Raw genomic sequence first — 26,596 nt, 5'->3', positions numbered from 1 at the left:
CTATATGTATGCATTATGCAAGGATTCTCAACATTTCAACATCTCATTAGCATATCCACCACCTCACATATTTAACTTTGTGTGTGTGAGGGAACACCTAAGTTCCACTCTCCTAGCAAATTTTCATTTTACATTACAGTCTATAGTTAGAGTATCCGTTCTAATACTTTGGATTCTCAGAACTTATTCTTTTTGTGTGTGTGTGTGTGTGTGTTTTCATTTTTACAACGTGTTGGTTTCTGCCACACAGCAACGCAAATCAGCCATAGTCACACACTCCTCCCCTGCCTCTAGAGCCGCCCTCCTCTCCCCCCATATGACTTAGCAACCCTGCTCCTGGGCATGTGCCCTGAGAAGACCACAATCTAAAAGACGCATGTACCCGGATGTTCATTGCAGCGCTATTTACAATGGCCAGGACATGGAAGCAACCTAGATGTCCATCAACAGACGAGCGGATAAAAAACTTGCTGCCTTAAGGGAAAGTCTGTTCCCTTTTACCAACCTCCCTGCTGCTCCCGCTCCAGCCCCAGCACCGCCGTTCCACTCTTGGTTACTTTTCTTAGACCTCGTATTGGGCTCCACGGATAACAGTATCTGTCTTTGTCTGGATTATTTCACTTAGCGTAACACTTTCCAGGTTCACCCACGTTGCTGCCAAAAACAAAATCTACTGGCATGTACACGACCTTGTGTAAAGTAGGCAACTAGCTGGAGCCTGCTTGTGCAGCACAGGGAGCTCTGCTTGGCGATCTGCAGTGACCTGGGGAGGTGGGAGGGGGTGGGAGGGAGGCCCTCGAGGGAGGGGACACATGTGCACACATGACTGCTTCACGCTGTCCTACAGCAGAAACCAACACAGCATTGAAAGGCAATTATATTCCAGTTTAAAAAGCTGAATGCTATTCCCTTGTGTACTCACACCATATTTTCCTTATCCATTCATTTGTTAACGGAGCCTTAGGTGGTTTCTAAACCTTTTGTGAATAATACTGTGATGAACGTGGGAATGCAGCTACCTCTTCGAAACAGTGATTTTTATTCTCTCCGGATACATGCCAGAAATGGGATGGATAGATCATATATTCTGTTTTTAATTTATTGAGGGATTTCCATCCGGTTTTCCAAAATGGTTGTACCAGTTTACATTCTCACTAACAGGGTACGAGGATTCTGTCTTTCTTCACAGCTTCCCCAGAATGTGTTATTTCCTGTCTTTGATGATGGCATTCTAGCTGGTGAAAAGTGACACCTCATTGTGGTTTTGATTTGCAGTTCTCTGATGATTAGTGACATCTTGCACCTTTTCTTATACTTGTCGGCTGTCCGTACGACTTCTTTAGAAATATGTCCAGTCATGTTCTTTGCCCATTTTTAAATTGGATTGTTGATGCTTGTGGGTGTTGTGTTTTTGTTTTTTCTTCTTTTGTAATTGAATTCCTCCTGTATTTTGGGAGCCGGCTTCTTATCAGACACGTGCTTTGCGAACATTATGGTCCATTCCGTAGGTTGTCTTTTCATTTAGTGGATGGCTTTCTTTGCTGTGCAGAGTTTTTTCGTTTGAGGTAGTCCCACCTCTTTATTTTTGCTTTTGGTGCCTTTGCTTTTGGTGTCAATTCCAAAAAATCATCGAGAAAGCACCGTGTGAGGACCCAGCAAGAGGGAACCATTGGCAGGTCAAGGAGAGAGGCCTCGGGAGACTCCAACCCTACCCACACGTTGACCTCAGGTTCGTGACCTCCAGAACCATATGTTCCATTTTTGTCGTTGTTACAGCCCATTTCAGGGCTTTCTTCTTGAATGGCAGCCAACAACTTCCACTAGCATCTCACCGGCCAGTACCACATGACCACCTGTTGAGAGAGAGGCTGAGAAATGAATATTTTACCGAGGTGCTGGGCTGCTCACCCCTCCAAAAGAGTTGAGAAGGAGAGGTGGAAAGGAGAATGGATTTGGAGCAAGAGGATCAAATGCAGGGCAGAGAGAAAGCGTTCATCCAGGATGCCTTATGAGACGGTTACAGGGGTTGTGGGACACGAGCTGCATCCTGAGACAAGGGTGGAGGGAAGGACAATTTATGTAGAGGTGTCCTCAGAGCAAAGACAGAAAGTCAGAGACCATGAATCTTACAGGAGCCAGTGAGGTCAGGGCTCAGGGTATGTGGGCAGGCGAGGCGAGGTGCTAGAAGGTCAGCAAGAACACACAAGTTGGGGGCGAGCTGGGAGTGGACTGGTTGGCGAGGGTGGTCATAACAAACACTGAGGGGCTGAAACAACACAAATGCACCTTTTCACAGGTCTGGACGCTAGGCGCTTGAGATCAAGCTGTCAGCAGGGATGGTTTCTTCTGAGGCTTCTCTCCTGGGCTTAGAGACGGCCATCTTCTTCCTGTCTTCTCACGTGATCTTTCCTCTGTGTGTGTCTGTGTCCTAATCACCCCCTCGTATAGGAGTGTGTGTGCTTAGTCGCTCAGTCATGTCTGACCTTTGTGACCCCTGGACTGTAGCCTGCCCAGCTCCTCTGTCCATGGGATTTCTCAGTCCAGAATACTGGAATGGGCTGCCATTTCCTCCTCCGGGGGATCTTTCCAACCCAGCCATCAAACCCACATCTCTGACGTCACTTGCATTGGCGGGTGGAGTTTTTACCACTGCACCACCTGGGAAGCCCACAATGATAACAAATACTGGCTGAATTCCGGCTCATGGTTCTCACTTGGCTTCCAGGACTGTCTCCCTAATAAGCCAATTCAGGGTCTTAATTCTGCCCTTTTCCGGATTTCAGATGATGTTTGAATAGCTTGCAATTGTTGCTTTCCCCCTTTCCACTTAGGTTTCAGCTGAGCTTTTGTGTACAGGCAGCCCTACCTCTTTCAGTGGGAGTGAGAGAATTCTGGGGTTGTCAAGCTCAGATTTGGTGCTAAATTAATTCATCAAGTTTTTCGTCATTGTTAAATGGACAACATGGTTCTACAAAAGGATAATTGCATTCTCAATCTCCACACAGCCTAGTATAATAGCAGTTATTCTCGTGTGACAATTTAAATTTAAATTAATTAAAATTCATAAAATTAAAATTCAGTTCTTCAGTCACAGTAGCCACGCGTCAGCCACACGTGGTTAGCAGTTACCATGTTGAACAAGCAAACATAGAGTATTTCCAGTTTTTCCAGTTTTGTAAAGAATTCTACCAGATTAGTTCTTGAAGAATCACTGATTCCGTTATTGCACTTCTGCCCTTTGAGTGCAAAACATGTTTTCCCCCTGTGGTCCTCCCACCACACGCATGAAGTTGGTCTAATAACGAAAGATCACTGGTTACAAGGTTTGCTTCATTTGCATCAGTGTTTTGGTTGCTCTTATCAAGTTGATTCCCAAAATAATACACCTGCTGGACTTTTGACTGGTGTCTTTATTATTCCACCAGTATAATTTGCTTGTGTGGTTGACAGAACTTACGTCTAAGCTTTGTTCTATGTCCCGCTGGCTTGCCTGTTCTTGACACTCACCCGTTTCAGTTCGTTTCTGTCGCTCAGTCGTGTCCAACTCTTTGCGACCCCATGAACTGCAGCACACCAGGCCTCCCTGTCCATCACCAACTCCCAGAGCTTGTTCAAACTCATGTCCATCGAGTTGGTGATGCCATCCAGCCATCTCATCTTCTGTCGCCCCCTTCTCCTGCCTTTGTTCTTTCACAGCATCAGGGTCTTTTCAAATGAGTTGGTACTTTGCATCTGGTGGTCAAAGTATTGGAGCTTCAATTTCAGCATTAGTCCTTCCAATGAATATTCAGGGCTGATTTCTTTTTGGATGGACTGGTTGGATCTCCTTGCAGTCCAAGGGCCTCTTGAGAGTCTTCTCCAGCACCACAGTTCAAAAGCATCGATTCTGCGGTGCTCAGCCTTCTTTATGGTCCAGCTCTCACACCCACACATGACCACTGGAAGAACCAGAGCCTTGACAGACGGACTGCTCCTCCTTCATTCAGCAGGCACTCATGGAGGGTGTGTACTCCAGGCTGACAGAGTGGGATGTACAGACAACCCGACGTGATGTCGATGATCTGGACTCCAGTGTCCTTGGTCTGGTTCCATCACTTTCTAGCTTGCTCTCTCATTTTCTCAGCTGTAAGATAAGAATAATAACATAGACCTCATGGGGTTGTGAAAATTAAATAAGCACCTGCTACAGAGCACAGGGAACTCTACTTAATGCTCCGTGGTGACCTAAAAGGGAAGGCAATCCAAAAAAGAGGGGCTACATGTGTACCTATAGCTGATCCACTTCCCTGTGCAGCACAAACTAACACAAGGTAAAGCAACTGTGCCCCAATAAAAAAAAATTAAAAAAAAGATAGAAAATCAAATGAGCTAAAATGTGCAGTTTTTAACACAAAGGTTATCATACACTAAACAGCCAAAAGCGTTACTTTAATCATCAACCTATTTATGTTCATTATCATTACTAAGGGTGGTATTTAGGGTCCAAAAATATGACAGAATTCCCTTCTGCCTTTATTCTCCGTGTCATCTTTTCTTTTCTGGCCAATCATTCTACAGAGGAAGTGAGACGGCAGCACCAGGACTGTGGCTGTGTGAATATGCAGCGTCTCGCTTGGATATTTGACCGTTTCTGCCATGCAGTGACATTTCCTGTTCTTTGTTTCACTGCGTTTCCTCCATAGTTAAAAACCGTGAGTAAGCTGAATAGCAGCACGCAAGCAAGTAAGAAATTGGATTCGAACACTTGCTCTTCTTTTATAAAAGAACAGAGCCTGTTTCAGGACACCAATCTGAGATAGAAGTCATTGAATTTATGTGACTGCCTCTGTCTCACCCCTTTCTTTTTAAAATGGCTTTCCTTTCAGTTCAGTTCAGTTCAGTTGCTCAGCCGTGTCTGACTCTCCGTGACCCCGTGAATCACAGCATGCCAGGCCTCCCTGTCTATCACCAACTCCTGGAGTTCACTCAAACTCATGTCCATCGAGTCGGTGATGCCATCCAGCCATCTCATCCTCTGTCGCCCCTTCTCCTCCCACCCCCAATCCCTCCCAGCATCAGAGTCTTTTCCAGTGAGTCAACTCGTCGATGAGGTGGCCAAAGTATTGCAGTTTCAGCTTTAGCATCAGTCCTTCCAATGAACACCCAGGATTGATCTCCTTTAGAATGGACTGGTTGGATCTCCTTGAAGTCCAAGGGACTCTCAAGAGTCTTCTCCAGCACCACAGTTCAAAAGCATCAATTCTTCAGCAATCAGCTTTCTTCACAATCCAACTCTCACATCCATACATGACCATGGGAAAAACCATAGCCTTGACTAGACGGACCTTGGTTGGCAAAGTAATGTCTCTGATTTTTAACATGCTATCTAGGTTGGTCATAACTTTCCTTCCAAGGAGTAAGCGTTTTTTAATTTCCTGGCTGCAGTCAGCATCTGCAGTGATTTTGGAGCCCAAAAAAATAAAGTCTGACACTGTTTCCACTGTTTTCCCATCTATTTCCCATGAAGTGATGGGACCAGATGCCATGATCTTCGTTTTCTGAATGTTGAGCTTCAAGCCAAGCTTTTCACTCTTCTCTTTCACTTTCATCAAGAGGTTTTTGAGTTCCTCTTCACTTTCTGCCATAAGGGTGGTGTCATCTGCATATCTGAGGTTCTTGATATTTCTCCCGGCAATCTTGATTCCAGCTTGTGCTTCTTCCAGCCCAGTGGTCCTCATGATGTACTCTGCATATAAGTTAAATAAGCAAGCAAGAATCTAATTGGTGATGAAAAGTAACACCACCTTTATTATCTGGAAGCACTAGGGATTTCATCCAAACTCTTTCAAGAATTCCAAGCACTTGAAGGACCAGCTTCTTTCTAAAGCCTATACTCATATGTGGCCGGAAGTCAGAGTCGATACAGTGGGTTCAAAATGAAGGAATTCCAGGCCATTCAGGGGCTTCTCAGGTGGCTCAGTGGGAAAGAATCTGCCTGCCAACGCAGAAGATGCAAGAGACTTGGGTTCCATCCCTGAGTCAGGAAGATCCCCTGGAGGAGGAAACGGCAACCCACTCCTGTATTCTTGCTTGGAAAATTCCATGAACAGAAGAACCTGGCAGACGGTAGTCCATGGAGTCATAAGCAGTTAAACACTGTGACTGAGCACGCATGCCCACAGTGCATTCAGGCCTCTCTTCACCTATTCTTGCCTTTACCCCAGTGACGTGGCTTCTGCCCCACCCATCCTGATGAAATTACTCTTTGGACCTCCCCAGGAATATTACAGTTTGACTTCTCTGTTACGTTTGCCGTTGCTAACCAACTTGAAAATTCATCTTCTGTATTCACAGCTTTGTTTCTGCTCCTGGCCTTTAGAACTTTCTAGATTGGGTTACACAGGGGTGCTGTCCTGTTAAAATTTAATAGTATTTCAGATACAGGATGTTGATAGTAGGCTAATCACGTTTTCAGTTGCTGTAAAGCTGAGGAGGTTCCCTAAAGCAATGGATTACACAATAAGGAAATGAGAAGTCAGAAGATGGGAACAATAAACCAACTGCAAAATCTTCATCTTCCCTGCCTCCAAAACAAGGTCCAAATTGAGGACGGGGAAAAAGAGAAGTGGGTAAAAGCAACGTAAGACAGTAGTGAGTTTAATGAGGAAAATTATGTGAGTGAAACTGGGGGTTTGCTAAGAGAAGTTTGGGAAATAGAACAAGGGAGTCTAACTCTTCTCATCAATTGAGATAGTGATTGATTAGGTGGCTGGGAAGCAGCCACAGAATCAGTGGAGTGCGTGCCTGGCGCATACATCTGATGCCAGGTAGTTATCTCTTTCCTCACTGGCCAGACCAGAGCCACAGCTCTGTGGACGCTTCCTGGGTGAGCACTTGAAGATGCACAGTGGTGGAACTTCCCTCGCTGTCAGCGGTTAAGACTCCGCCCTCCAAAGCAGGCGGTGCAGGTTTGATCCCTGGTTGGGGAGCTAAGATTCCCACATACTTTGTGGCCAAAAAACCAAAACCAACAAACAAAAAAGCCAGGAGCAATATTCAATAAAGACTTTAAAAGTGGCCCATATTAAAAATGAAATAAAATAAAAAAGATGGATGGGCAAGAAGAGGTCTCAGCGGGAAGCAGCAGGATGGAGAAGATCAGGAAACCTGTGGTGTGGAATGCATGGGGCGTGTCCAAGGGCTGTCAGAGGCCCTGGTTTAGTGCCTCCCCAGAGTGGGAAGGACTGATGTCCACCCGGAGGGGTCAGACTGGAACGGAGGTACCACTAAGCCATCAGACGAAGGTTGAAATGAACGGCCTGCGGACTGGCTTCCACCTCTGGCATGTCCGGATCTTTGATATTTTCAATTAGTTTAGACCATAAGTTCCAGAGAGCAGAGCCTATAACTGTCTCTGAGCTGGCTGTGACTGTGCCTGCATCTAACGGGGCGCCTGGCACATAGTAAGCACTCACCGGTGTGTTGAGTTGACCTGAAGGCTATTTCTCCCCATAAATATGTGTGTTCCTATGTTGAAGCCCTGGAGCCCCCAAGCTTCTCTCTGAGTGCTCCTCTTTCCGATATTTTGTTCACTCACGATTTCAACCTTCACTTCTGCACAGAGAAGCTGCCTCTAGGACGGACTCTTCCTGCTAGGCCCATATTTCCAATTCCAGGCTAGAACTTCTAACTGGAAAGTTCAGTGTCTTTCAACTGCAAAATCGCTAAGCCCAAGCCCCCCGTCTTACCCTCCAGACCAGCCTTCCCTGCAATTTCTCTGTTTCAGTGCTTTCACAACCACTTCTGCAGTCTCCTGGCTTCTCGATGATCACGCGGAAGCTGGCACTCGGGATTCTGAACGTGAGATGAACAGGATAGGTTGTGATCAGCCAAAGAAAAAAGCGTTAACCCAAGCTGGTCAGGGAGGCTTATAAAGACTGAATGCGCAGCCTGGTGTACGTACCCCACAGGTGAGGGAGAAGCCAATTTGGGTCAAATGCGCATGTCTATGTCCGTTTAATGAATACAGCATGATTATCACTTTCTCCTCGTCAGTAACAAAGAAGTGACATGAAGGGATGCCAGCTCACTCCATCCGGTGTGGGTTTTTAGCCCCCAGTCACTAAGACATTCTTAAATCCCAGCTCAGTCCCTGCTGTTGAAGTGACCAGTCCATCCGGGCACCTAAATGGACGAGATGATTAGTAACTACATGTTGCGTAGATGGAAATAAGCTTATTTTCAGGGAGAGTGAAGTAATGTTGCTGCTGCTGTTATTGTTGTTTAGTTGCTAAGTTGTGTCTAACTCTTTATGACCCATGAACTATGGCCCGCCAGGCTCCTCTGTCCATGGGAATTTTCAGGCAAGAAGACTGGAGTGGGCTGTCATTTCCTTCTCCAGAGGTTCTTCCTGACCTGGGCATCAAACCTGTGTCTCTTATGTCTCCTGCATTAGCAGGTGGGTTCTTTACCACTAGCACCACCTGGAAAGCCAATTTAAAAGGATATCAAGGCTCAATTAGCTTATCTATCCAGAGAAGGCAATGGCAACCCACTCCAGTACTCTTGCCTGGAAAATCCCATGGATGGAGCAGCCTGGTAGGCTGCAGTCCGTGGGGTCACTAGGGGTTGGACACGACTGAGCGAATTCACTTTCACTTTTCACTTTCACTTTTCACTTTCACACATTGGAGAAGGAAATGGCAACCCACTCCAATGTTCTTGCCTGGAGAATCCCAGGGACGGGGGAGCCTGATGGGCTGCCATCTATGGGGTCGCACAGAGTCGGACACAACTGAAGCGACTTAGCAGCAGCAGCAGCAGCTTATCTATCATTTTCAACCTTCGGTGTCAGACAAGCCCTCCAGCCCAGCACCTTCATCAGTCCAGAGAGGCCATTGGATGAGATGCTCCTGAGGTCCTCTCCCTACCTCTCCTACCTATCTAGGAATCCTCAATTCCTGCCCTGTTCCTGCTTCTGCACAACAACTCTCCAAACCCCTGCAGGCAGCCCCCGGATCTCCTCTTAGTTTCTTTACCAGCTTTTTTCAGCTCCTTGGCACCTCTGAGAGTTTCGCAAAGCATTCATTTCACAGCATAGTCATAAAATATCTGGTCGGAGTCAGTTTGAGGGGGAGGCGACTCACGAGGCTCCAGAGGCAGCAGATGCTGCTCCCGCTTTGGGACACATCCGTACCACCTCGTGCACGAGGGAGTCCCCAGGAGGAGCGCCAGGGAGCCTTAGCAGAGAGGATGCTCTGGCTCAAAGAAAGGAGTGTCACCCATGGCTTCAAAGAGGGGAAATGAGCATCTTGCTATGACATCCCTGGGAGCCTTACCTGAGCAGCTTTGGCAGAATGGCTTCAGAGGGTATTCCCCACCTAAAACGTCAAATGTTGCTCAGTCATGTAGCCCTCCAGGCTCTGCTGTCCCTGGGATTCTCCAGGCAAGAACACTGGAGTGGGTTGCCATTTCCTTCTCCTATATCTTCAGTTGAGTTCAGTTCAGTTCAGTCGCTCAGTCGTGTCCGACTCTCCGCGACCCCATGAATCACAGCACGCCAGGCCTCCCTGTCCATCACCAACTCCTGGAGCTCACTCAAACTCATGTCCACAGAGTCGGTGATGCCATCCAGCCATCTCATTCTCGGTCGTCCCCTTCTTCTCCCGCCCCCAACCTTTCCCAGCATCAGAGTCTTTTCCAGTGAGTCAACCCGTCGCATGAGGTGGCCAAAGTATTGCAGTTTCAGCTTCAGCATCAGTCCTTCCAATGAACACCCAGGATTGATCTCCCTTAGAATGGACTGGTTGGATCTCCTTGCGGTACAAGGGACTCTCAAGAGTCTTCTCCAACACCACAGTTCAAAAGCATCAATTCTTCGGCCATCAGCCTTCTTCACAGTCCCAGGGGTAAAATTCAGCATGGTCTGTGTGTCTTTTAGTAATTAGCTTAATATTTGTGTGCTCAGTCATGTCCAACTGACCCTATGGACTGCAGCCCACCAGGCTCTTCTGTTCATGGGGTTTTTCCAGCAAGAATACTGGAGTGGGTCACCATTTCCTCCTCCAGGGCATCTGCCCAATCCAGGGATTGAACGTGAGTCTCCTGTATTGGCAGGCAGACTCTACCACTGAGCCACCTGGGAAGCCTAATTGAATATTCATCTGCCCACAACATGCCAACTGCTAGCACTGGAGAGCTCGAACAGTGAAGACGAGTGGCAGGCACTCACAGCCCTGCGGGGCGCATGCTGCATTGGGAGGGCATGTGAAGGGCACCCGGTACCTCAGCACCGTCACTGCCACTCTGATCCTTTGTAACTGAGGTTCATTCTGATTGACCCACCTGGTGGGGAGGGGGCAGCTGGCCTGTGAGTCAGCAGGAACAAGGAGCACACACTCTGAGCCCTGGATTTAAAGCTACACAACCCTGACTGGATGACTCAGATTGTAAAGAATCTGCCTGCAATGCAGGAGGCCCAGGTTCAATCCCTGGGTGGGAAGATCCCTTGGAGAAGTGAACGGCTACCCACTCAAGTATTCTTCCCTGGAAAATCCCGTGGACAGAGGAGCCTGGCGGGCGACAGTCCACGAGGTGGCAAAGAAACTGGACACGGCTGAGCGACTGTCACTCACTCATTCCTGCCCTACTGCCTTCTGATTGACCCTCTGACCTCTGAGTCGTGGGGTTCGTCTCTCTCTTCTTTCCCCTGACGCTGCTGTCCTCCTCACCAGGCCTTCCCGGCTTATCCTCCACCGTCATCCCAGCTCCCCCTGCCCAGCAGCCACGCATGCCCAGTTCAGCATCTTTTTTCCTCTGGGCATGTTTCAGGAGCCCGGAGCTTCTTGGCAGGCTCACCCTCCAGCTGGAGGGAGACCACATGCTTCAGAGAAGGAGCCCTGGGGGCGGGGAGCGGGGTGAGATCTGAATCCTAGCCCCACCTATCAGAGCTGTGGGAACTCGGGCAATTCATATATTGTCTTCAGCCAGAAAATGAGGATAACAGTGTCTGTTTCGAAAGGGACAGAATGAGATGATGGTGTGAAAGCATCGTGTAAACAGGAAAAATGTTACCCAGATATAAGGGCCCCCCGTGGCCCTTAGGAAGACCTGAATGGACAGAAGCTCCACACTGGTGCGGTGGTCCTATTTCAATTCTGTTCATCAAATGACTGAAAGAGTTTGAAACTGGAAACTCCTCTCACCTGTTAAGCATCTCCAGGGGGATGTTCCACGGACACCCCTTGAATCTTTCTAGCTCACTCCTACTTGCTCCTCAAGACACGACCGAAGCACTAGCCAACCTCTTGGAAGCTCGTCCAGTGTTCCCCCTCCTTCTCTGAGGTTCCAGGTTCCTTGGAATTCCTTGTTCCTCTTGGTGTGTTGAAGGCACCAGAAAATAGCCGGCACACGAGGCTGACTTTCAGGTCTGTTCCCCTCTACAAATCCCTTGATGGTGGAGGCCACACCTTTTATTTCTAGACCTCCAGTACACAGTAAGTCCTTGGTAAATATTTCAGGATGGAATTCTGGCCTCACCTCTAACATGAATATTTTCTGCTTTCTCTGAGTAGCCTATCAACACAATACAACCATAATAATTCCATTCCGCCAGTGGGGCTGTGCATTCTGTTGCTAGATGCTGACCTGGTGATGGTACAATACAATAAGATGCAGAGAAGGATCCCAGCACCTGTGGTTTCCCTCACATACTCCTTTATTGCAATATTCCTTTATTACACCCTTGGAGTCTCTGTTCAGAGATGCTGTCAAATGGATTGCATAAAAGAACTCATAAATGAATAGGTGACATGAAGCCTTAAAGAACCCATTTCGGGAACTCCTGGTGGCCCAGAGGTTAAGACTCCTGCAGGGGGCCCTGGGTTCAATCCCTAGTCAGGGAACTATATCCCACATGCCACAGCTAAAGATCCCTGGTTTCACAACTAAGGCCTGGAGCAGCCCAACAAATAAATAAATATTAAAAAAAAAAAACATCTTGGAATGGCTGGAGGGTCATGACCTCACAGGATATAACATAATGCAACGATTAAATCCTTCGACTTCAAAGTTCAATAGACCCGGGCTCAAATCTCTGTTCTGCTTCTCATTGACTACGTGATACTGTTCATACTGCTCATGGGGTTCCCAAGGCAAGAATACTGAAGTGGTTTGCCATTCCCTTCTCCAGTGGACCACGTTCTGTCAGAATTCTCTGCCATGACCCATTCATCTTGGGTGGCCCTACACAGCATGGCTCATAGTTTCATTGAGTTAGACAAGGCGTCAGTAGTTGCCGAATATACTACTGGAGAAGAGTTGGGAAATAACTCCAGAAAGAATGAAGGATGGAGGCAAAGCAAAACCAGTTGTGGATGTGACTGGTGATAGAAGCAAGGTCCGGTGCTGTAAAGAGCAATATTGCATAGGAACCTGGAATGTTAGGTCCATGAATCAAGGCAAATTGGAAGTGGTCAAACAGGAGATGGCAAGAATGAACATCAACATTTTAGGAATCAGTGAACTAAAATGGACTGGAATGGGTGACTATAACTCAGATGACCATTATATTTACTACTGTGGGCAAGAATTCTTTAGAAGAAATGGAGTGGCCATCATAGTCAAAAAAAGAGTCCAAATTGAAGAATTTGCATGCAATCTCAAAAACGAAAGAATGATCTCTATTCATTTCCAAGACAAACTATTCAATATCACAGTAATCCAAGCCTATGCCCTGACTAGTAATGCTGAAGAAGCCGAAGTTAAATGGTTCTATGAAGACCTACAAGACCTTCTAGAACTAACACCAAAAACAGATGTCCTTTTCATTATAGGGGGATGGAATGCAAAAGTAGGAAATCAAGAAACACCTGGGGTAATAGGCAAATTTGGCCTTGGAGTACAAAACAAAGCAGGTCAAAGGCTAATGGAGTTTTGCCAAGAGAACGCACTGGTCATAGCAAACACCCCCTTCCAACAACACAAGAGAAGACTCTACACATGGACATCACCAGATGTGCAACGCTGAAATCAGATTCATTATATTCTTTGCAGCCAAAGATGGAGAAGCTCTATACAGTCAGCAAAAACAAGACCAGGAGCTGACTGTGGATCAGATCATGAACTTCATATTGCTAAATTCAGACTTAAATTGAAGAAAGTAGGGAAAACCATTAGACCATTCAGGTATGTTCAGTTCAGTTCAGTCGCTCAGCTGTGTCTGACTCTTTGTGACCCCATGGACCACAGCATGCCAAGCATCCCTGTCCATCACCAACTCCCGGAGTTTACCCAAACTCATGTCCATTGAGTGGGTGATGCCATCCAACCATCTCATCCTGTGTCATCCCCTTCTCCTCCTGCCTTCAATCTTTCCCAGCATCAGGGTCTTTTTAAATGAGTCAGCTCTTTGCATCAGGTGGCCAAAGTATTGGAGTTTCAGCTAAATCAAATCCCTTATGATTATACAGTGGAAGTGAGAAATAGATTCAAGGGATTAGATTTGATAGATGCCGGAAGAACTATGGACAGAGGTTCGTGACACTGTAGAGGAGGCAGTGACCAAGACCATCCCCAAGAAACAGAAATGCAAAAAGGCCAAGTGGAGGCCAAGTGGCTGCCTGAGGAGGCCTACAAAGAGCTGAGGAAAGAAGAGAAACTCAACGCAAAGGAGAAAAGGCAAGATATACCCATTTGAAGGCAGAGTTCCAAAGATTAGCAAGGAGAGATAAGAAAGCCTTCCTCAGTGATCAATGCAAAGAAACAGAGGAAAACAACAGACTGGGAAAGACTAGAGATCTCTTCAAGAAAATTAGAGACACCAAGGGAACATTTCATGCAAAGAAAGCAGAAAGATATTAAGAAGCAGAAGACATTAAGAAAGGGTGGCAAGAATACATAGAAGAACTACACAAAAAAGATCTTCACCACCCAGATAAACACAATGGTATGATCACTCACCTAGAGCCAGACATCCTGGAATGTGAAGTCAAGTGGGCCTTAGGAAGCATCACTCTGAACAAAGCTAGTGGAGGTGAAGGAATTCCAGCTGAGTTATTTCAAATCCTAAAAGATGATGCTGTGAAAGTGCTGCACTCTATATGCCAAAAAATTTGGAAAACTCGGCAGTGGCCACAGGAATGGAAAAGGTCAGTTTTCATTCCAATCCCAAAGAAAGGCAATGCCAAAGAATGCTCAAACTACCGCACAATTGCACTCATCTCAGTTCAGTTCAGTTCAGTTCAGTCGCTCAGTCATGTCCGACTCTTTGCGACCCCATGAATCACAGCATGCCAGGCCTCCCTGTCCATCACCAACTCCCGGAGTTCACTCAAACTCATGTCCATCGAGTCGGTGATGCCATCCAGCCATCTCATTCTCTGTCGTCCCCGTCTCCTCCCACCCCCAATCCCTCCTAGCATGAGACTCTTTGCCAGTGATTCAACTCGTCGCATGAGGTGGCCAAAGTATTGGAGTTTCAGCTTTAGCATCAGTCCTTCCAATGAACACCCAGGATTGATCTCCTCTAGAATGGACTGGTTGGATCTCCTTGCAGTCCAAGGGACTCTCAAGAGTCTTCTCCAGCACCACAGTTCAAAAGCATCAACTCTTCAGCGATCAGCTTTCTTCACAATCCAACTCTCACATCCATACATGACCACGGGAAAAACCATAGCCTTGACTAGATGGACCTTTGTTGGCAAAGTAATATCTCTGCTTTTTAATATACTGTCAAGGTTGGTCATAACTCTCCTTCCAAGGAGTAAGCATCTTTTAATTTCATGGCTGCAATCAGCATCTGCAGTGATTTTGGAGCCCAAAAAAATAAAGTCTGACACTGTTTCCACTGTTTCCCCATCTATTTCCCATGAAGTGATGGGACCAGATGCCATGATCTTTGTTTTTTGAATGTTGAGCTTCAAGCCAACCTTTTCACTCTCCTCTTTCACTTTCATCAAGAGGCTTTTTAGTTCCTCTTCACCTTCTGCACTCACCTCACACACTAGCAAAGTAATGCTCAAAATTCTCCAAGCCAGGCTTCAACAGTACGTGAACTGTGAACTTCCAGATGTTCAAGCTGGATTTAGAAAAGGCAGAGGAACCAGAGATCAAATTGATAACATCTTCTGGATCATCAGAAAAGCAAGAGAGTTCCAGAAAAACATCCTCTTTGGCTTTATTGACTACGCCAAAGCCTTTGACTGTGTGGATCACAATAAACTGTGGAAAATTCTGAAAGAGATGGGAATACCAGACCACCTGATCTGCCTCCTGAGAAATCTGAATGCAGGTCAGGAAGGAACAGTTAGAACTGGACATGGAACAACTGACTGGTTCCAAATAGGAAAAGGAGTACGTCAAGGCTGTATATTGTCACCCTGGTTATTTTACTTATATGCAGAGTACATCATGAGAAATGCTGTACTGGAAGAAGCACAAGCTGGAATCAAGATTCCCAGGAGAAATATCAATAACCTCAGATATGCAATGACACCACCCTTATGGCAGAAAGCAAAGAAGAACTAAAGAGCCTCTTGATGAAAGTTAAACAGGAGAGTGAACAAGTTGGCTTAAAACTCAACATTCAGTAAACTAAGATCCTGGCATCTGGTCCCATCTCTTCATGGCAAATAGATGGGGAAACAATGGAAACAGTGACAGACTTTATTTTCTTGGGCTCCAAAATCACTGCAGATGGTGACTGCAGCCGTGAAATTAAAAGATGCTTGCTCCTTGGGAAGAAAAGCTATGACCAATCTAGACAGCATGTTAAAAGCAGAAACATTACTTTGCCAACCAAGGTCCGTCTAGTCAAGGCCATGGTTTTTCCCGTGGTCATGTATGGATGTGAGAGTTGGACTATAAAGAAAGCTCGGCACTGAAGAATTGATGCTTTTGAACTGTGGTGTTGGAGAAGACTCTTGAGAGTCCCTTGGACTGCAAGGAGATCCAACCAGTCCATCCTAAAGGAGATCAGTCCTGGGTGTTCATTGGAAGGCCTGATGCTAAAGCTGAAACTCCAATACTTTGGCCACCTGATGAGAAGAACTGACTCATTGGAAAAGACCCTGATGATGGGAAAGATTGAAGGAGGAGACGGGGACAACAGAGGATCAGATGGCATCACCGACTCAAAGGACACGAGCTCTGGGAGTTGGTGATGGACAGGGAGGCCGGCGTGCTGCAGTTCATGGGGCTGGAAAGAGTCAGACACGACTGAGCAACTGAACTGAAGTGAACTGAACTATGTGATATCAGGTGATTTTCTTAAACATGCTGGGCTTCATCTTCCTCATCTTTGTAAGCCTCGTGCTCCTCACAAATTTGTTCTGAAGTTTAAAAGAGGCACATACAGCAATTAGCACAGTCCTGGGCAACTAGGAAATCCCAATCCCTACCAGTTCTACTTTGTGGTTGTCATAAAATTCATCACTGGGCTTCCCTGGTAGCTCAGCTGGTAAAGAATCTGCCTGCAATGCAGGAGACCCCAGTTCAATTCCTGGGTTGGGAAGATCCCCTGGAAAAGGGAGAGGTTACCTGCTCCAGTATTCTTGGGCTTCCCTGGTGGCTCAGCTGGTAAATAATCAGCCTGCAATGAGGGAGACCTGGTTCCATCCCTGGGTTCAGAAAATACACTGGGAAAGGGAACCGCTCCAGTATTCTGGCCTGGAGAATTGCATGGTCTGTATAATCCATGGAGTCACAAAGAGTTGGACGTGATTGAGTGACTTTGCTCATCACTTATCACACATTCATCGCTAGGAGGTTATCCCTTCCCCCTTTCTTGGCATTTTTGTTGATCTCTCCCAGTTCTAAAGATCTTACAGGCAGTGCACTCTGCAAAGTGTCCTTTAGCATCTCCTTTGGTGCTCCTGTAGTATCTCCGATAGTGCTGTGGATCGTGTCAGTTTATGGATGGAGACAGCTGCAAAGAATATCACAATGCCTTCAGCTCAGTTCAGTTCAGTTCAGTTGCTCAGTCGTGTCCGACTCTTTGCGACCCCATGAATCACAGCACGCCAGGCCTCCCTGTCCATCACCAACTCCCGGAGTTCACTCAAACTCATGTCCACAGAGTCGGTGATGCCATCCAGCCATCTCATTCTCTGTCGTCCCCTTCTCCTCCCATCCCCAATCCCTCCCAGCATCAGAGTCTTTTCTAGTGAGTCAACTCGTCGCCCCTCATCAAACCAAGTGTTTCTTCAAGTATTCAATCACATCAGTGTCTTATGAACAAAATGATTCCAAACATTTACTAGTTTCCACTCCTTGGTGTCCAGCCACCTGGCTGGTGCCCCTTGCCCTCCCTGCAGCGGAACCATATTCCACCTTCCAGGTAGTTGCTTTGCATATTTCTTGCCTTTCTGAGCAGGTTTGTTTCCATGGAAACAGGAGAATTTGCTCCCTTCTCCTGACTTCCTCCCACTGCGGGATGTGTGGGTCAGTGGAAGGAACGCCTATTTCACTTCGCCTTGATGAGATTAGGCAGAGGACTGCGCTGCATTTCCAAAGCTAAGTCGTTCTCCTCTCTCTGTCTCCAAAACAAGCCTATTTGTAGCTGAGGCCCCATTGTGGTCTCTCGACTCAGCCATAAAGCCACTCTATATCCTGGAGAGCTCAGAAACGTATGGTGAGTTAATGAATGAGCAGATGAATAAACAATTAAGAAAGCCAGCTGAGGGAACTGTATTAACCATGAGTTGCACTGAAGCTAGATATCAGGGAAGCAATTCCTTAGACTTTTCTGGGAAAGCCCTCTTTTATTCTCTGTATAAAAGATACAGAGATGTTCTTCATGCTCTAACATGAAGATGAGGTGAAGGAGGAGGAGGGGGAGAAAGAAGGATTTAGACAATTACAGAATTTGTGCAGTTCCATTGTGTGCATTGTTTTACAAACTGCCAGGCATCTTCTTGTTCATTTAATCCTCAGTATATTTTAATTTATTAAACAACTACCTTATGTGGCTACATGTTGAATACACACAGTTATTTCTCTTTCTTCGTAATAATCCTGAACAGTATAAAGGGCATAGAATTAAATTATGCCCACATAATGATCAGCAAACTGAAACTTGCTCAGAGCTGGTCAGTGGGGAATTTGGGACTTCAATCCAATGTGGTGCTCTCTGCCTGTACCCACCTATCTCTTTTATACTGTGATGAGATCAAGCAGATCAGCATCACAACATTCAAGCTACTTGTGAGTCATAATAAATGACCCCCTTCATAAAATATATATATATTGGGCAAAAAGACTTTATGCATATTCAGGAGCTCAGAGTATACGAACATTGCTTTCCGAATATAGTTTATGCCCAGAATCTGAGAAAGGAAGTTTAGATGACATTCATAACCCATATGTAGACAGTCAAGAATTAACAGTACTAATCTCCAGGATGCAGTAAATGCTATGCCAAGCTCTTTTTAGCTATCACATAATTAAGCAAACTAATTTCGATGCTAATGTTTGGATTTGAACTGTGAACCCTGATCAAATTAAAAAGCAAAGCTTTGCTGAATTTTTAATGGCAAATACTGTTTACGACACCAAAACCAGAAGCTAAATTCCAAGGAACCACAAGTGAACCATTTCAAATGTGGACTACACTGGAAAACATTGGACTTGAAAATCAAAGTAACGTCTAGAAGTAAATGTCAATCATTCCAACATTTTTTTTTCATTTTAGCCCCTGTAATTAATTGACCAGGCATTCAACAGAAGGGGGAAGGTCCTGCTGTCATGCTAATAAAGACTGGCCAACATGGCAGCCAAGTTCACTGAAGCCAGCACAATTGAGCTTGTCATTTGGAAACCAATAGTATGGATTGGAAAAAAAAAAACCAGAAGTGTAGAAGGCACAAACTCTCCCTATTCAACTGGAGCCAGTTTGCAAAGGACAGCTGCAAAAGCAAATCTCATGTTTCTCTCTGTTGCAATCCCAAGGAGCTGAGAGCGTGGCTCTTCCCCATCTATTTTTATAACGTCACAGGCCCACAGAGAGTTCAGAGGCAAGCTAGCTGGAAGAAAGGCTGGTTCTCCCTGTTGTACCCTTGAGAGCCAGGCACTCAGAATGCTGCTAAGGAAAGCTAATAAACATGGTAACCAGGAAAAAGAACCAGAGGCAATCAACAGATCGATGGACCAGATTACTGAATTCATTTCCAATTATGTCAGAATTTGAACTGTTGGCTGAGGTCACTGCGGGGAGACTGAGGAATTAGAACAAGAAACAGGTGGAATTAAAGACGGAAGGTAACACTGGACGGGGTTAATGGGATGACCTGCTGTAGTAGTTGGCAAAATCCCCACGGTCATTTCCTTTCTCCCATTTCAAACAGGCGGCGGTGGCCACCACCCCACTGAAATTGCTTTTGCCAGGATCCCAACTTGAAAAGGTAAATTTCCCACTTACCAGGAGTTGTTGACCCTATAGGGTACATATAAATTTGATTCATCACTTAGGCATCCAGGGAGTCCCTCCTAACTTGAGCAGATACCAAGGCTCGCAGAACTGAACCCTATCACGTGGAAAAAACACTGTAAAGTTCTTTACATTCATTCACCCATTCAACAAATATTTCTTTTCTCCTCTGTGTCTGACCTAGTTCTAAGCACTGGGAATGTGGCTAAGCGTTTGAATAATAATAATACTTTATTGTTATTTCTTTCATCATAGTAGCACTTAAACTTTCTTCTAGAAGGAGACCCTAAGCTGAAAGCACTACGAAGTCTCCAGCAAAAGCCACAATAATATGCCCAACCTCTCCTTTTCTGTTGACTTAAGGCTTTACTCTGTTTCAGACTTATCAAATCATGAGAAAAAAAAAAAGTTTTCTTAACAAAATAACTCAATTTTAAAACCATAAATACATGAGCTAAACAGAAGGAACCTCTAAGTGATAACTGAAATGTACGTTTCCACATGAAAGGAGTAGTTTTACATTCTATTTATGAGGGTGACTCAGACCTCATTTAATTTTCATTTTACCTTTCTTAAAAATAAAAACAAGTCCAGCAGAATTCCAGAGTTGCAACAATATCCTACAATCTTGAAATTACTCCAAAAGCTAGTACACGTGTGCTCAGTTGCTTCAGTTGTGTCCAACTCTTTGTGACCCTATGGACAGTGACCTACCAGGCTTCTCTGTCCATGGGATTCTCCAGGCAAGAATACTGGAGTGGATTGCCATGCCCTTCTCCAGGAGATCTTTCCAATGCAAGGATCAAACCTGTGTCTCCTGAATTGCAGGAAGATTCTTTACCCACTAAGCCACCTAGGAAACCCCACAGAAGATAGTAAGTCCATGAAAAGTAGCTCAGCCTGAAAACTCTGAAAATAGTTCGGCTTATTCCCAAAGTCTGTCTAGGAAGGATCTGTTTAATCTCAAGTTAAAAAATAACCGATTTTACTGAGTTTATTACAGCACCACAGCTACAGATTGCCGGGGCCAAAATAAACGATATTACACCTGTGCCTTGTACAAGGTAGATGCCTGCTCAGCCACTCAATCATGTCCGACTCTTCATTACCCCATGGACTGTAGCCCTCAAGGGTCCTCTCCGTGGGATTCTCCAGGCGAGAATACTGGAGTAGGGTACCATTCCCTTCTCTGGGGTATCTTCCTGACCAGGGATCAAACCTGGGTCTCCTGCATTGGCAGGAGGATGGATTCCTTACCACTGGCTGAGCAGGGAAGCAAAAAGCAGTTTGACATTATAGTTGAATCCCCCAGCGTCCCCCCTGAATTGAGTCTCCCTCCATCACTCCTGGTGCACCAACCATAACCACAGTCTCCAATTTTAAGTTTATCATCCCCATTATTTTATGACTCTCACATCTCTTCCTTTTGCCTGATCCATGAACATGTTATGCTCTCCGTCCACCCCCAGGGACTTGGAACGTGCTGTTCCCTTTCACAGACTCTCTCCTCTGCCTAGCTGCCCCGCCCCCAGTCACCCCTGCCTCCTCTCGGATCAGAACAACATCATCACTTTCTCTAGGAAGTGCCCTTCGCCCTCTCTCACTTGGTCAGGTCCTGCGTTGCCAATTCTCAGAGCTCCTGACACATCTCTGGGCACCTCAGGTGTTGCATTTATTTGTGTGATTCTCCTATTATCAGGGGTCTCCACTGCCAGTTGTTTCACTCAGCATCCCATCACTGGCCGTGAGCTCACTGCCTCGGGTGTAGGAGACCCTCGATCATGGTTAAAGGAATGGGGACCAGGCTCTCCTGAACGTCAGGCACTTTGGAAATATCTTAGGAGTATCTAAAAGATCAGAGCCCTCCAGCCCAAACTGCAGAAGCAAAAATCTCTGTAAAACCAGCTACCAGCAGTGACTGACAAAAAACACACACATACCCCCAGTGGTGACGGGATTTGTCTCACAGTGCTATGTGCTGCTGTATTTAACACAGATGTCCAGCAAGGACCTGCTGTACAGCACAGGGAACTCTGCTCAAAGCCTGAATACGAGCGGGGTTTGGAGGAGAATTGATGTGTATATGTGTGTGGCTGAATTCCTTTGCTGTCCACCTGCAACTGTCACAGCGTTGTTAATCAGCAAGACTCCAATATAAAACAAAAAGTTCAAGAAATAAAAGAAAACTGGGAAAGCTGAGGCAGCTTCTAAAACTAATGTTCTTGCTTCTGAGGCCAAATTTATGGATGGAGAAAAGTTTGTTTCTATACAAATGGCACAGGCAGCCCGGCATGACCCAGGGGTGGTGATGTTTTCAGCAGAACTTAAAAGACGTGGAGGAGGCACTCAGCAGAGAGAAGAAAGTGCCCTCGTGGGCTCACAGAGGCCCTTTGGATTAGGGATGTTTAGGAGGGAGCACAGAATGAGGCCAGGGAACGGCTGTTTGCTGGAGAACATGCATGTTTAATGAGGCAGCTTTATACTTCCAGCCCTTCTCACCCGAGGCCCTCATCTCCCAGCCCCGCACTTCCTCTCCTGCTTTTCCCTGCTCCTGTCACTTCTACACGCAGCAGCTCATTAATCAGCAGTAACCCTTGTGCAGGAAGCAGCTCCAAAATACTCCTCCCTCTGTTCATGGGAATTATTCGGACCCTTCCACAGAGTTCCCAGGGGCCAGAGTCCCCCGTGCATCCAAGTGCCTCTGTAGAGACGAATGTTAAGATTTTTTAGAAAGAAGAAACACTTTTTGAGATCTGATATGCTTGGTCTGATCAAATACATATATATTTTTTAATTGGAGTACGATTGCTTTAAAATGTGTTGGTTTCGATGAAGTGAATCAGCTACATGTACACATAAGTTCCCTCCTCTTGAGTCTCCCTCCCACTCTCCCAATTTCCCCATCCCTCACTGCTAGGTCATCACAGAGCCCCAAACTGAGCTTCCTCTGCTGTACTGCATCTATACTGCTATATACTGTACTATAACCGTACTATACTACACAGTATAGTATTCTGTAAGTATATGGGCTTCCCTTGTCAACATTCAGAAAACCAAGATCATGGCAGCTGGTCCCATCACTTCATGGCAAATAGATGGGGAAACAGAGGAACAGTGGTTGACTTTATTTTTGGGGCTCCAAAATCACTGCAGATGGTGATTGCAACCATGGAATTAAAAGACGCTTATGACCAACCTAGACAGCATATTAAAAAGCAGAGACATTACTTTGACAACAAAGGTCCACCTAGTCAAGGCTATGGTTTTTTTCAGTAGTCATGTATGTATGTGAGAGATGGACTATAAAGAAAGCTGAGTGCCAAAGAATTGATGCTTTTGAACTATGGTGTTGGAGAAGACTCTTGAGAGTCCCTTGGACTGCAAAGAGATTCAAAAAGTCCATTCTAAAGGAAATCAGTGTTCAATGGAAGGACTGATGTTGAATTTGAAACTCCAATACTTTGGCTATCTGATGCGAAGAGCTGACTTATTGGAAAAGACCCTGATGCTGGGAAAGATTGAAGGCAGGAGGAGAAGGGGATGACAGAGGATGAGATGGTTGGATGGCATCACTGACTCAATGAACATGAGTTTGGGTGGGCTCTGGGAGTTGGTGATGGACAGGGAGGCCTGGCATGCTGCGGTTCATGGGGTCACAGAGAGTTGGACACGACCAAGCGACTGAACTGAACTGTGGCTCAGCTGGTAAAGAATCCACCTGCAATGTGGGAGGCCTGGGTTCAATCCCTGGGTTGGGAAGATCCCCTGGAGAAGGGAAAGGCTGCCCACTCCATATTCTGCCCTGGAGAATCCCATGGACTGGACAGTCCACGGGGTCACAGAGTCGGACACGAGAGCGCCTTTCACGCTCACTGTAGAGCTGCACCGGGCACTGCTACTGCCCATCAGCCATCTGTTTTGCACCTGGGTGCGTACACGTCAGTCCTCCCCTCCCGGGTCAGTGCCCTGCCCCTTCCCACCCCTATGGTCACACGTCCGTTCTCTGCATCTGCATCTCTACTCCTGCCCGGGAAATAGGTTCATCTGCTGCACAGTCTGATTGAATCTTGTCAAGAACATTTCCACGTACAGTATAGCTGCCTTTCCTATACAACCTTCTCTTGGGCTCTGTTGCTTTAGTTTTGTGACCTTTTAGGTTAGAAAAGAGAGTAACTATAGATTAACTTTCAAGCAGATGTTCTTAGGGTTTATGAATGAACTAGGATGGGAGAGGAGGGGATGCATGATCTCCAGGAAACTGTGATTATCCTTGTAAGTGCTGGATTCATACATTTTCTGTGGAAAGGATGAAAACGTCTGTTAGATACTTAAAGTTGGTCTGGGCTCTATAAAGGACCTTACAATGGGGCTGATGACTTAACCACTGAACTAATCACTAGACCCGATTGGCAAAATGCTTTAGACATTGCTGAAAAGTGAATGTGTTAGTCACTCAGTTGTCTCTGACTCTTTACGACCCTACTGACTGTAGCCCGCCAGGCTCCTCGGTCCATGGGATTCTCCAAGCAAGAATACTGGAGTGGGTAGTCATTCCCTTCTCCAGGATACCTTCTTGACCCAGGGGTGGAAGCCGGGTCTCCTGCATGGCAGGTGGACTCTTTACCATCTGAGCCACCTGGGAAGTCCTTAGACACTGGTACCCGCCGACAGTGAGCTGACTTCCTCGTGGCAGAGGAGCAAGATTAGAACTCTGAGGATACCGGTGTTACCGCTGCCTCTCGAGTCCCTATTGGGGCTGTAAAAATTTCTTCTGATGTCCCTAGATGTTTTACACTGGGAAGTAGAATAGTTTTTTTTTTTTAAAAAGTAATTATTTATTTGGCTGTGCTGAGTCTTAGATGTGGCACTCAGGATCTTCGATCTTCCTTGTGGTATGCGAGATCTTTTTTTGTTTTTTTCTTTTTACCTGTGGCCTGTGAACTCTTAGTTGCAGCATGTGGGATCTAGTTCCCTGAGCAGGAATCAAGTCCAGGCCCCCTGCCTTGGGAGCACAGAGTCTTAGCCACTTGACCACCAGGGAAGTCCCAGGAAGTAGAATATACTATTTATAGAAATTCCAGAGAAACCTGGACCTTACCCTTTTTCCCAGAGATTCAGTTATTCAACACTGACCAGCACAACCACCGCTGGGGACTCATTCATGAGAGCATAGGGGAACTGGCTGTCCCAGGGCCATGCCTGCAGACTACATGGAGACCTTTAGGGATGCAGCGTGTGCAAAATAGTATAAAGTTTCTTTCCATAAACAATTACAAAATTAAAATCATGCTAAATTATAAAACAAAAGTCAATACATATACACCAAATTCAAAGCCTTTTATTTTTTAATCATTTGGAGTGTAAAATCCTGAACAGGTTTACGGAAATGGAACTCACAGTCATCTGCCGCCCGCGTGTGCACGCCTTCTGAAGCTCGTGCTTCGTTTGCGCACTGAGTGTCCAGAGCAGCTGCAGACGCAGATGGAATTTTATTTTGCTTTCTCAAACAAGCAGCATATTCTTTCCTGGGCCAATAGCCACATTTTAAGGTTTCCCAAACTGGGTGGGTTTTGTTGTTGCTGGTTTTTTTTTTTTTTGGCTAAAGCCAGAAGCTCCTGACCACTTAGGTTAGCAAGCACTAACCAAATGGCTTGGCTCCCGAAACCTGGATGGGCACCTTGGCTGAACTCTTGAAGCATCGGACTCCCAGCCTGGAACAGCTACGCACACATGTCTCCTTCTGTGGTTTCAGTTGCCCTAGAAAATGGAGGGGGAAACCCAGTGAGAAGAGATAAGATTTCATTCTGCTCTGCTTCTCAAGCTCACCCAGAGCTCCCAGCTTCCAGGGGAGCCCAGCGCCTAGCAGGTGTCCGAGGAATGAAACACATGAACCTCCAAATTAACAGAGGTTATGTCAGCAAACACAGCTCAGATCTGAAACCAAACGTCTCCTTGGTTACTTGTTATGTCAATGTGTGTCCACTGAGATGCAAACGCCAGGACAGGATTCCATCTCCAAGATGTTTATCGAGGGAGGCCTCCCCAAGAGTCAGGCAGCATCTTCAGACCACACTGCTGCTGCTGCTGCTAAGTCGCTTCAGTCGTGTCCGACTCTTCACAACCCCATGGACTGCAGCCCACCAGGCTCCTCTGTCCATGGGATTTTCCAGGCAAGAGTACTGGATTGGGGTGCCATTGCCTTCTCCGGGTCTGCGAGCGTGGAAGGGGTGAGGAGGGAGAAGACTAGGGCAGGCGGAGTCCTGGAGAGGGCGGTGGTTCAGGTCAGGGCCTGCCAGGCTGAGGTTGGGGCCTCTGGTCCATTCCTGCACAGCAGGCTGTATCTCACAGGAGCGGGCACGCACGGGACCATTGCCCTGCTCAGGCTGGCTCAGAGCAGCCTGCACACAGGGAGAGTGGTCCCCGGGGAACACGAGGGGCCCAGAGGGCAGTGGCCAGGCTATGGGTCACTAAGGCCTCCTCGGCAAATCTGAATGGCCACCACACTGGTCATTGCCATCTTTGCATGGATGGGTTAATCATGGAATTTGCCTCTTCTTTTTCGTAGGAAGACTTGTGAGGGAGATATAGCAGCTGCACATAGAAGTGTGAGAACTACGTTATTGTTCAGTCATCATGAATATCATCAGGAACCTGCCAGTCACCTGGGGAAAGGCCCATGTCTCCAACCGGAAACGAGAACTAGGAATGGGGTCATCACAGGCTGTCTGTTTGTTGACCCTGGCTTGGACTCAGTATGAACAAAATGTCTGAGACACGACCTATAGGGACAGGAAACCCAAAGATTATGAGGAGCTGGGAAGTCAGCTGGGAGCTTGAGCAAAATGCTGATTCAAGCTTGGGATAAAGACTATATTCCTCTCTGCTCACATCGGAGGAGTTGATGACAGCTTTGACCATCACAAGTCTGGGCTCTGCATTTTGCATTTTCCTGTCTCAGTTCAGTTCAGTTCAGTTCAGTCGCTCAGTCGTGTCCGACTCTCCGCGACCCCATGAATCACAGCACGCCAGGCCTCCCTGTCCATCACCAACTCCCGGAGTACACTCAAACTCATGTCCACAGAGTCGGTGATGCCATCCAGCCATCTCATTCTCCGTCGTCCCCTTCTCCTCCCGCCCCCAACCTTTCCCAGCATCAGAGTCTTTTCCAGTGAGTCAACTCGTCTCATGAGGTGG

At 46.4% G+C, this 26,596-nt stretch overlaps 2 long non-coding RNA genes across 4 annotated transcripts in view; one reads left to right on the top strand and one right to left on the bottom strand.

The window, feature by feature from the left end:
- Positions 1 to 1,074: 1,074 nt before the first annotated feature.
- Positions 1,075 to 26,596, bottom strand: part of LOC129543665 (uncharacterized) — a 49,964-nt gene continuing 24,442 nt past the window's right edge. Inside the window, exons 2-6 of one of the 3 annotated variants that reach the window (XR_016036048.1) lie at positions 19,394 to 19,499; positions 7,943 to 8,163; positions 7,728 to 7,833; positions 2,287 to 4,123; positions 1,075 to 1,853 (exon numbers count right to left, since the gene is read on the bottom strand). This is a non-coding gene — a long non-coding RNA (uncharacterized LOC129543665). Of the gene's footprint in view, positions 1,854 to 2,286; positions 4,124 to 7,727; positions 7,834 to 7,942; positions 8,164 to 19,393; positions 19,500 to 24,720; positions 25,160 to 26,596 lie in introns of those variants that run through there. The other 2 variants (XR_008683317.2, XR_008683314.2) reach the window with 2 other exon arrangements.
- Positions 1,631 to 26,350, top strand: LOC148774226 (uncharacterized). The gene is made up of 3 exons (XR_016036049.1): positions 1,631 to 1,729; positions 4,558 to 4,691; positions 25,968 to 26,350. It is a non-coding gene; the product is annotated as an uncharacterized LOC148774226 (long non-coding RNA).

This window comes from Moschus berezovskii, chromosome 23 (assembly GCF_049115385.1).
Source record: "Moschus berezovskii isolate FMDL1 chromosome 23, NW_MosBer_1.0, whole genome shotgun sequence".
NCBI lineage: Eukaryota > Metazoa > Chordata > Mammalia > Artiodactyla > Moschidae > Moschus > Moschus berezovskii.
Note: the sequence above shows the minus strand (reverse complement) of the source record. Positions and strands in the feature narration are given on the sequence as shown.